At 44.3% G+C, this 12,095-nt stretch overlaps 1 protein-coding gene across 4 annotated transcripts in view; it reads right to left on the reverse strand.

Annotated features, from left to right (window-relative positions):
- The window catches only part of RAB3C (RAB3C, member RAS oncogene family), a 102,110-nt gene that overhangs the window by 40,360 nt on the left and 49,655 nt on the right, over positions 1 to 12,095 (reverse strand). The window lies entirely within an intron of this gene.

The raw sequence follows: 12,095 nt of genomic DNA on the forward strand, positions 1-12,095 counted from the left end.
ACCAACACTGGTATATTTTCTCCCCTTGGCTATCACATGTTCAATGGTTTATTTTTTTATTCATTTATTCCCTTATATTTATATTCCACATTTATTCCATCAGAGAACCCAAGGCACCATACACAGGTGATGACCCATCCAGGAACTGGCCAGACCCCATCCTGTTTTAGCAAGGTGCTGGCTTCATATGCCTTCAGGCCAAGCCCTGGGGCAGGCCCATGACTCAGAGCTGCTAGTTTAAATATGCTGAGTTGCCCTGTTTATCCACAAAAGCCATAGGCTAGATTTTCTTCAAGATGGCACAAAAGGCAGGCAAGTACACACAGCACTGGGGCCATATAATAGAAGAGTGAACAGCCACCACTGTAATCTTTTTCAGAACTAATTCAATAACATGCACAAAAGCAGCATGAAACGGCTCTTGGCATTCATTTACTTCTTGTTTGAATTTGGTAAAGGTAATTAGTTACAATAAATTAAATCCAGCAGCCTCAATTATATGGTTCTCGTAGATGCTGCGTGCAGGATTCAGCGGTATGACAGTCTGCAGTTTGAATTGCGAGCTGAGCCACAGTCTGCAAGAAGTCTGTTAAGCCATTCTCATTCTCCACAGTCACTCGAGTGACAAATAAATAAATAAATAAATAAAGGGAGGGAGGGAGGGATGGATGGATGGAAAATATTCCTCTTTCAAAATAATAATAATAATAATAATAATAATAATAATAATAATAATAATTTATTTATACCCCGCCCATCTGGCTGGGCTTCCCCAGCCACTCTGGGCGGCTTCCAAAAGAATATTAAAATACTGTGATACATCAAACATTAAAAGCTTCCCTAAACAGGGCTGCCTTTAGATGTCTTCTAAAAGTCTGGTAGTTGTTGTTCTCTTTGACATCTGGTGGGAGGGCGTTCCACAGGGAGGGCGCCACTACCGAGAAGGCCCTCTACCTGGTTCCCTGTAGCTTGGCTTCTCGCAGTGAGGGAACCACCAGAAGGCCCTCGGTGCTAGACCTCAGTGTCCGGGTAGAACGATGGGGGTGGAGACGCTCCTTCAGGTATACTGGACCAAGGCCGTTTAGGGCTTTAAAGGTCAGCACCAACACTTTGAATTGTGCTCGGAAACGTACTGGGAGCCAATGTAGGTCTTTCAAGACCGGTGTTATATGGTCTCGGCGACCGCTCCCAGTCACCAGTCTGGCTGCTGCGTTCTGGATTAGTTGTAGTTTCCGGGTCACCTTCAAAGGTAGCCCCACGTAGAGCGCATTGCAGTAGTCCAAGCAGGAGATAACCAGAGCATGCACCACTCTGGCAAGACAGTCCGCAGGCAGATAGGGTCTCAGCCTGCGTACCAGATGGAGCTGGTACATAGCTGCCCTGGACACGGATTTAACATGTGCCTCCATGGACAGCTGTGAGTCCAAAATGACTCCCAGGCTGCGCACCTGGTCCTTCAGGGGCACAGTTACCCCATTCAGGACCAGGGAATCCTCCACACCTGCCTGTCTCCTGTCCTCCAGAAACAGTACTTCTGTCTTGTCAGGATTCAATCTCAATCTCAAACAACCAAACATGCCTTCCAAAACCTTTATCCCAGTTGCTATGCATCTTGGATTTGAATTGATTTCATGTATGTGCTATGTTGTTTGAAACTGTTTTTATATTTCCAGCTTTTTTTTTTTTAAAAAAAGATTTTAGATATGTAATAGTTTTAACTGTTTTATATATGTAACCATTTTAGTGCTCCAAAACATGCATTTTGGGGTGCTGTGCCCGAAAGAAGTTTTTCAAAGGGAGAAAACACTTTGTGAATTCATGTGAGACCATGGCAACCAAAATGGCCACCATGCTCTCATGGTAAAAAACGGGAAGATGGCATCTGGGAAGACGGTGTGTCAGATTTTGGCTTCAAAGTGTTGGAGGAGATGGTTACAGTTCCCAGAGTGGTTTAACCACCAGTTAATTCCTCTTCTAATGGTGTTCTGGAAATTGCAGCTCTGTGAGCACACATAACAAACTACAGTTCCCAGGATTCTTTGGGGGAAGTCGTGGCTGCTAAAGTGGTATCACAGTGCTTTGAACATATGGTGCAGATGTGGTCTGGTGTAAACCAGTTTAATAGCAATTCCTTCCCCCAAAGGAATCCTGGAAAACATACTTTTGTGAGAGAGGTTGGGGATCTCTGAAAGAACTCCACAAATCATCAGCGTATTACAATCCTCGGGATTCTTTGGAGGGAACCATGATTGTTAAACCGCCATATAACTGATATATAAGTCTGCAGTGTGGCTATGATCTATGAGTGCAGAATGAGGAAGAAGTTCAGGGTCTTCAAGGGATACATCTGATAATCAGCCCTGCAAATCTCTCCTGGAACCTTGGAGCCTAGTTGTGATTTATATAACGGCAAGCTCTGCTGTGACTGTTCTCAGATCGGCTCTGTTTAACTTCACTTGGGAAAAGAACATGGGGAAATAAATATTTTATTGCAAGAGGTTCTGCTCTGCCTGAATTCTGTCAATGTTAGGAGGTTTGAAAGTAGGCAAGTTCCAATAAGCTCTGCTGAAGCACTGGAGGGCATTGCTGTCATGTGCTTTGGTAAACAAGATTTTGGAAGTCATATCAGCTGTGAAGAGAAGTTTCTCTGTAAAGCAATGCGGTTAGATCTCTTTGGAATTGTGTTGTCATTTATTTATTTATTTTTGCAGAACGGTTATAGCTCTTGTGCTAAGAAGAAGAGTTTTCGAGAGAGATTTCATTTAGAGAGAGGTTGGGGCAGGGGAAGAAGTAGTTTGTTTTCCTGAACTGAAATAACCTTGGTAGGAGTAGGGATCTGGCCTTGTATCATTTCCCCATCTACCGTACTTTTCCGTCTACAAGACGCACCCTTGTATAAGACCCCCCTATTTTGGGGGGCTCAATTTTAAGAAAATGAGGGGAGATGGCCCAAAGTTGTTGAGCCTCTCCCCTTCCCCCACAGCTGTGGGCAAGAAACACTCCCTAGATCATTTCTGGCACACAGCGGCATCGGGTGAATTTGCGCTCCCACCAGCTATCCAGTTTGAGGGAGCGCAAACTCCCCTGATGCCACCATGTGCGGAAAACAATCCAGGGAGTGCTTCCCGCGTACAATGGTGTCAGGGAACTGCTATCGGAGAGTCAGGTGGTGGAAGGGCTCAAGGAGGCTAGGAGACCCTCGGATGCTGAGGAAGGAACCAGCAGGGGGAGAGAGAGAGTTCACGCAGAAACTCAGTCGGAGGGATGGCTCCAAGATACTTCCAGTGAGAACAGCGGAGAGGTCTCAGGACCTCCGCTGGGGACGCCCACTCCGCGCAGGAAACTGTCACGCAGAGAATCCAAAAGGAGGGTTTCCGTTAAGGAACTCCTATGTTGGCGCAAATTCCGGAAGCGCCCACTGACGGATTCTGCCAGCGATTGAGGTAGCCATGCACCCATGGCTCCGCGGACAGGGAGTGTTTAGAAACTGATTGCAGGAGTTAAGAACTCAGCCATTTACGCACAAGCAGCCCCTTAACCCATCACAAATGGCATCAAGGGAAACTGCGCTCCCGCCACCCGAATGGCTGGCGCCACGACGCTTATTCCACCATGCCACTATCCGTGTATTGGACGACCTCAGTTTTTTGACGTGATTTTTGAGTCAAAAAACCTCGTCCAATACACGGAAAAATACAGTATTTGGCTTGTATTTGTTGATATTAAAGCCTATGTGGCTTTCTGATATGGCTGCCCAAAGTCTGACCTAGGAATAGATGAACCTCTCTGAAACCAGTCCAACATTCATTGGCACTTTCAGCTGGTATTTTCTTTTCCTCTGTGACTGGTTTATCTTGAACAAGTCTTTTCTTTGTTTCATCAGCCTAACTGATAAATTGAGGGCTGTAAACCTGCCTCCCCAACTTTAAACAGGGCATTTTCCACAAATAGCTACATAATTGCAACCATTGGCGGACATAATCCAGCCAAAGCCAGTACCGTATTTTTCGCCGTATAGGACTCACCGGCCCATAGGATGCACCTAATTTTTTGGGGGGGGGGATAAAGGGAAAAAAATTATTTTCCCCCACCCCAGCCCCCAGAACATGCAGCTCTCCGCAAGCTGTGGGAGCCCAAGCCGGGCTCCCACGGCTTGCGGAGAGCTGTGTGAAGCTAAGCCTGGGCGCGCTGCGCCTCCCCGCTGTCCCCCGAGCTTGTGGGGCTGGTGGTGGGGCTCTCCTGAAGCCTGGATTCGCCCCATAGGACGCACACACATTTCCCCTTCATTTTTGGAGGGGAAAAAGTGTGCCCTATAGGGCGAAAAATATGGTAAGTCCCACCAAATTTACATCAAAAGGGCTTAACTCTGCGCGGATCGTCCTCATTTTCTTCTTCCTGCACATAGCAGCACAGGGTGAACAGGCATGTGTGGTGCACATGTTGGATGTGATCCACTGGGTACACAGAGGAAGTGGCAAAATAATCCCCCTGCGCTTTGGGTGAATGCATTTTAAAGGTCTGGCAGTGATTTACTTGCACTTTCTGCACTTCGACAGTGCAGCGTTGCCATTGGGAGGGTTCGTTAACTTTAAAGATTGTCACAGATATCAGCAGCAGTTGTACGTCTTCCAGTGTGGGAGCCCCGGCTCATTGAAAACAATTACTGGCAGTGAAATGGAAGCAATAAAGTGAAGAAGCACAGAAGCAGTGTGTGTGTGTGTGTGTGTGTGTGTGTGTGTGTAATTAACTTCTCCTGACATGTGGCATCAAGCCAGCTACGCTATCACTCAGAGTATTGATCAGTTCCATATTTGCCCCATGTGTCCACTAAACCATCCTCTATCATTTCCAAAAGTGAGCCCAGACATGGCAGTAATGGCCAGTTCTGATGTAACCAACCAAGCTTACAATGATTCCTTTTATGAATTCTGGGCTGTACCATTTAAACTGGTGCAGATTGCAGCTGGGGGTGGGATGACAGTGATCATATTTTTAATGGTTCTTGCATGTGTAGCAAATTAGAAGAAGTACTTCCTTTTGCCTATCTTCCAGCATTCAGTTTCATTAGATAACCCTTGGTTCTAGTCAGTGCTTTTTTTTCTGGGGGGAACAGGGGTACACATGCCCCTAAAATTTTTGTGAATCTAAGTTTGGCCTCATTGAGGGGCAGTATTTCAATATGAGTAGGAAAATGACAATACCCCTAAACATTTTTTAAGAAAAAAAGCACTGGTTCTAGTAATATGACAGAGGGAGCAAAGCCTCTACTACTTTCTCCACAACTTGCATCTCTATCATGTATGCCCCTTATTTATCTTTTTTTTCTTCTAAATTAAGAAACTCAAATTAAAATATGAAGTCCAATCCCAATTATTATTTTGCTTCCTTGACCTGGTTTTACAATATTCGTTTTGAGGTGCAGCAACAAGAGTTGAGCACAATATCCTATGTGCACTTTGATATTATGATACTGACTGCTTTTAAAAACCTAAGTGCACAGCATGAAATGGATCTACCATAGCCACATGCTTATTGACACTCTCAAATGAGAAGCAGAGCCTCTCTATGTGTGATACGTCTCCCTTCTGAGAGGGGAAAAGGTGGTGGTTTAAAACAAGCGGGAAAAGGTTGGTAAAGCAGGAATGGAAAGATACTGAGAGGAAGATGCCAATTTTAAACAATGACAGAGGTTTGAAGAAAGCAGGAACAGAAGGACACTGAGGTTTTTAAACAAGCAAGCAAGCAAACAAACAAACAAACAAACTCCAGTTTTAACAATGAGAAATAGCAGATACAGCTGCAACACAAAAGCTAGTGGTACCTCTGATTAAGAACTTAATTCATTCCAGATGTCAGTTCTTAACCTGAAACTGTTCTTAACCTGAGGTACCAGTTTAGCTAATGGGGCCTCCCGTCGCCGCCGAACAATTTCTGTTCTCATCCTGAAGCAAAGTTCTTAACCTGAGGTACTATTTATGGGCTCTTCCCAACCCCCTTCCTGTTGTACTCAAACCTCGCTTTAAACTACCACTTTCCCTCAGTGCTCCTCTGCTTGCTCTATTCAAACTTCTGCAACTATCTACACTGCCATTTCCTCTCATTGTTTTTTCATTCCTGCTTAATTCAAACTTTTGCACAAGCAAAAGAGCCCTCTCCTATGGTTACAGCAACTGATATTCAGAGGTATTACTGCCTCAACCATGAAAGAAGAGCCTAGCCATCATGGATGGTTATGAGCCACTGATAGCCTTACTCTCTGTGTATTTGTCCAATCCTCTTTTCAATTCATCCAAGTTAGTGGCCATCACTGCTTTCTATGGGAGCAAGTTCCATAGTTTAACAATGCGCTGCCTGCGCTACCACCTGAGTCTACCATGTGCCCAATTTTTAAAATGGCTGCAAAATCCATTCTGCAGGGCAGCTATTGAGGAAACCACACACGTGATGTGCTCTGCTGAAATGTCCACAAACTATATGATGTATTTTGCTGAAATGCTTTCACAGGTTTCCACACCCACAGGAAAAAAGTGGCTAAAGATATCCCACAAACGAATACAACAGGAAAAGTGTATTGCAACTGGTTCTTTCAGTGCTTTGCAAATTATGTATTTTTCATCTTTACTCTGCAAGGTTCTCTCTCACAGCAGGTAGCACAGATATTGTTAAGTGGGGCATGCAAAACTGACAAACGTACCAGGGAAAAGCAATTGAGCAAGGAAGCATAAACAATAAAACAATAATATTGTTATAGTTTTGTACCTAACTGTTAAAATGCCTTTCGTGCAAAGAAGTTGAGCACTGCAGAACGGGAAATGGCTTGAATCAGATACCACCCTTGGGAACCGACAATTACCATTTCCATTTTATAAACATGGGCAATTTGTTGCGTTTGTATTCCTTTGTAAATGTTCAAATATCCAGGTATGCACCAGACATTTTCCTACAAAGAAATATAAAAAAAGGTCTTTGGCCTCATAATTACGTCCCTGCACTGAATCTTTGTCTTGGTGCTGAGTTTTTAATGGCTAGTTAGGGGGTGTAAGTACTCCTCTGCTTATTGTTTATGTGCAGTTAATGTTTTCTATCCCTGTTATGGGGGAAAGTGTTTTGTTTTTGGCCATCACTCATCTGAAGTCAGAGGTGGTACAGGCCAGAATTAATGTAAGGGACGCAAGAAGAGCCTGCTGGATCAGGCCAATGGACCATCTTGTCTAGCATGCTGTCCTCACAGCGGTTAACCAGATGCCTATGAGAATCCCACCAGCAGGACCTGAGCACATCAGTCCTCTCCCCCTGCTGTCATTTCCAGAAACTGGTTGTCATTGTCCGGTTCACGGGCAATCGAAGTCCCGGCAGGGGATGTCAGGACCGGGGGCAAAATGGGGTGGGAGCAGGAATGGGGGTCCAGAAGCCATGAGTCAGGAAGCCAAGAGGCCGAGGGTCAGAGAGCTGGGAGTTACAAAGCCAAGGATCTGAGGATCAAGAAGCAAGGAGTCAAGAAGTCAAGGTTCCAAGGATCACAAAGCAGGGAGTCAAGAAGCCGAGGTTCAAGGATCAGGAAGCAAGAAGCCAAACACAGGAAGGCAGGAAGCGTGTTGCTGTGACAAAGAGCCGAAGGGAAATGCTGATCTTATATCCCTTCCCAGCTCTTGCCACCAGGTGCTGTGAGTTACCAATCGGCCTCACCTGTGAGTCCGTGCCTTGCCTCTTCAGAACAAACTTAGGAAGGCCCCAGTCCTGCAAAATCCTATTGGTCACAGGGCCTGGCTCCTGCACGCACACCTGACACTGGTATTCAGAGGCATACTGCCTTCGGCCGTGGTGCAGAGTACAGCTATCACGGTTAGTAGGCTCCATAAATTTGTATAGTCCGCTTTAAAAGTCATTCATGTCGGTGGCCATTGCTACCTCTCATGAGAGTGAATTCCATAGCTTAACTATTGTTTAATGAAGGTGAAGTGGAAATATCTCCTTTTTCAACCAGGCTCATCCTGTCAGAACAGGCTCGCTGAAAGTCTTCAGGCAGTGGACACTGAACAGCCACCTGTTGCTCTAGCTATGGAACTCCAACATCGACTAGAGCATTGGACTAGATAACCTAGAAGGCTCCCTCCAACTCTTATGTGATGTGTGATTGTGAGAAATATGCAAAACTGAGAAAGAAGCACACGCTCAGAACTGGCAGGATAGTTTTAATCAGAGCTGCCACATCGCAACAAGCTTTGATGTAGAAGTCATGGATAGGCAAACTAAGGCCCAGGGGCCGGATCCAGCCCAATCACCTCCTAAATCCGGCCTGTGCATGGTCCAGGAATCAGTGTGTTTTTACATGTGTAGAATGTGTGCTTTTATTTAAAATGCATCTCTGGGTTATTTGTGGGGCATAGGAATTCATTCATTCCCCCCCCCATATAGTCCGGCCCCCCACAAGGTCTGAGGGGACAGTGGACCGGCCCCCTGCTGAAAAAGTTTGCTGACCCCTGGTGTAGCTCCTCTCAGCCTTTGCTCTGTGCTAGCAGAGCACTGGATTTGATTCTATAAATAATCGATGGGAAGCAAAAATGCAAACTTTGAAACATTAATGAGACAGAGTGCCCAATGAATGATAGGTAGCAGAGCTGAAAAGCACATCTTTTCCCAGCATTGGAATGATGCCACTGGGGACACAGAAGGATTTGATAAAATGGGAGGAGAAGCCTTCATCAAATCAAGGCTCAATGCACCCAGTGCAGCTCGCCTACAATTGACCAAGGTTGCTTCGGTAGCCAAGCGGGCAAGAGTGAGCTGCGACTGAAGAGGTTCCTGGTTCAAATTATGCCTTTGCCACAAGCTCTCTGAATGGCAATTGTTAAGCCATTTATAGGTGATCCTGGTGACCCACCTGTGGTGCCTGTCACAAGGGGTCATGTGTCACGGGTTTTTCTACTCAGCTATCCACACAATAGCTGAAGCAAATAATGCAAGCTATTCATATTGAATGAAAGTACAGATTAAGGAGCCTAGCACTTAATAATAATAATAATAATAATAATAATAATAATAATATCTTTATTGTCATTGCCCCCTCTCAGGGACAACGAAATTACTTGGCTGCTCCATCCACCCAGATAGGGCACTCCACTTATTAGGCTATATGACGTGGATAAAACATACATGCAAAACATACAGTGGTACCTCGGTTTAAGTACTTAATTCATTCCGGAGGTCCGTACTTAACCTGAAACTGTTTTTAACCTGAAGCACCACTTTAGCTAATGGGGCCTCCTGCTGCCGCCGCGCCGCTGAAGCACGATTTCTGTTCTCATCCTGAAGCAAAGTTCTTAACCTGAAGCACTATTTCTGGGTTAGCAGAGTCTGTAACCTGAAGCATATGTAACCCGAGGTACCACTGTATACCGAAGTCTGATAATGCAGGGTTCCTGATCACGCAGAGGCTTCTAGCTGATTTCAGATGGTCATGATTAGAAGGACTCTTCAGACCTTCAGACTAAACTAGTGAAGGTCTGGGGAGGAGGGAACATAGCTGGCACACAGGAGGTATTGTGGCAGAACCAGCATAAACACTGGGCTGTCTACACACGCATTTAATCCTCCGTGATGAAGCTGAATGTCTGAAGAGGGCTAGAGAGACAGCCCCTCTCCATAATCGTTCGAGCATCTGTTTAACTAAGTTTTGAGATTCTTGACTTGACTTATTTTCTTGCCCACTCTGAATCCCTAATTCTAGGGAATTCCAGGAAATGGACTTAAGTCTGACATAGGCTGCACTTATTCTGTTCTCCCAGCGTTTCTCTAATTGCCATATTATATTCACGCTTTCACATGATGTAAAACCTGCATACAGAAATATAGCGAAATATAGTGCACCATATAGCATTCTTTTCTGCATTGTTTGCTTCTGGAAAGGTATCTGTTTGCAAATAACATGGAAAGGAATGCTCCGCAATACCCAGCTATATTTCTGGAATGGACTTTTACAAATTAACAGAGAAACATCAGGAAAATGCAACAAACTGCCATGAGAATACAGCCTTAGAGTGGAATCCTTGCTTTGAGCACTCTTTTTCTTCATTCTGACTCTCACTGGACTCCACCTTAATAAAGCCTTCCTTTCTATTTATCTTTTTTGTTGGATTTATATTGACAGTAAGGATCTCCATGCCTACCTCTGATATTTGGACAAAGCATAAAGAAGGAAATGTATAAATCTTCATTCTGTCTTCTCTCTCTCTCTCACACACACAGTACCTTTTTAATTACACCTACAATTCCCACACCTCTGCCCTTCTCAGAGTCTGAAGTCTCTCCCTCATCTCTAGAGCTGCCTTTGCAATTATCAACTAATTTTCCATTTGTTATATTTTCTTAAGAAATATAAATTTCTGGGAAAGCTCTGACTGTGTCTCTGTTGCTCCAAGAACACATTATAAGAGCACTCGGCTACCTAGATTAAACAATCTGAAGTTAATTGTGTCATTATGTTTTGTATTTGGAAAACATGCGTTTTTAACGGGCAACCTCTACTAGACAGACAGCAGTCTGTCCTGTGCTGCCAACTAACAGAATAGAGCTAAGATTACATTCGGAAATGGTTCTCATAGCTAGCACATTTGAGCAAAATTCTGCAATCTCCTTTGTGTTTCATAAGGCCTTATTCCCTGAAGATGGAGAGACAGTGTTCAGATGTATAGAGTCCCAAACAAACCCCATCCATTGGTCAAAGAAGATGCATCTACTAGGAGCTTGTTTTCCCTTTTCCTGCCAGAAACAGTATTCAACTTCAACTTCCACTTGCCCTGGAAGTGCAGAAGCAAGGGGAAAGGGGACCCTCTGGCCCCATCCATCAGCCAAGAGCCACCAATTGCGATTCAAGCAAGAACACCAACAAGGGAAGACCAGCCTGGCCTGAACTTGATTAAATTGCTTGTAACTCATCACTTTGTTTTGGCCCTGAAGACTTGATCCTTCATTCCCTTTTGTGTCATTTCATTTTAGCTTGTAAGTCTGGTGGCAGGGCCTGTCTCTCTCTCTAATTGATGTGAGTCACTTAGGGAGACCATAACTGTCTGAAGTGCATGAGAGAAATACAGAAAATAAAAAAGATAAATAAAAATCTGCACAAGAGGGATATTAAATCACACTGCTTTGTCATACAATGGCATTGCAAGAAATTGAGAACATGTAATGAGGAGCCTTCTCAAATCAGAGTGCAATGGAAATTTCCCCTGATGAAGAGTCAGATTTTGCTTGAAAAGTGTTTGGCATTAAAACAGCACTTTCTAGAATAAATATGCTCTGTGAACTCTGCTTCTGACTACTGGTATTCTGCCCTGTGTTGATTGAGTGTGACAACTGCATCACTGACGAGTAAAATCAACCCTCCTTCCTTGTTTCACACTTTTCATGATAATTTCAGAAATGCAAGATTGTGGCAACTATCCTCATTTAGGAATGATGCATTACCCAGAGTGCAATGTCCTGTATAGAACATAAAATTGCTCCATCCCTACCCAGAAGACTTATAAGCTGGCATTAGACAGGGATGAAAGGAGAGTTAGAGATTAGGGAGAATCATATAGGAGGGGAGCATCAGCAAGCAAGGGGAGACAAGAGAGGTTGAGATAAAAACTTTGCTGAAGAAATCAATTTTGGGAAGGTCAGTGAAGCAGAAAGGGGGGGGGTCCTCCAATTTGTATAAAACCAGTGGCCATTCCAGATACAGGAAGAAGCAGAACCATCGGACTAGAGAGGAGACTGGCAAAGGTACAAAGGTCCCTTCTCAAAATTCAACTTTTCCAGGAAGCCTTTCAATCATCTCTCTAGTGCCTGTTGTACTAAGCAGATGCACGGTGATTGAAGCCATCACATGTTCTTTCCTTGGCTGCCCAGGTCTCCATTTCACTCCTCCTTCTGTTGTTTCTGAATTTCGATTTTAGATTTCAAGTCCCTTGGTCTGCTTTCTACCTGCTCTTTGTGAAACATCAAGTGCATAGGTGGCACCCTCTAAATAAATAATAACAATGACACAAGTTTTCTGTGTGGCACGCAGAAGAAAGGCAGCAATTAAAGTGCGGTATAGAACAATAAAATTATTA

The sequence above is a fragment of the Podarcis melisellensis genome (assembly GCF_964234715.1).
Source record: "Podarcis melisellensis genome assembly, chromosome: 11".
NCBI classification, from domain to species: Eukaryota; Metazoa; Chordata; class Lepidosauria; order Squamata; family Lacertidae; genus Podarcis; species Podarcis melisellensis.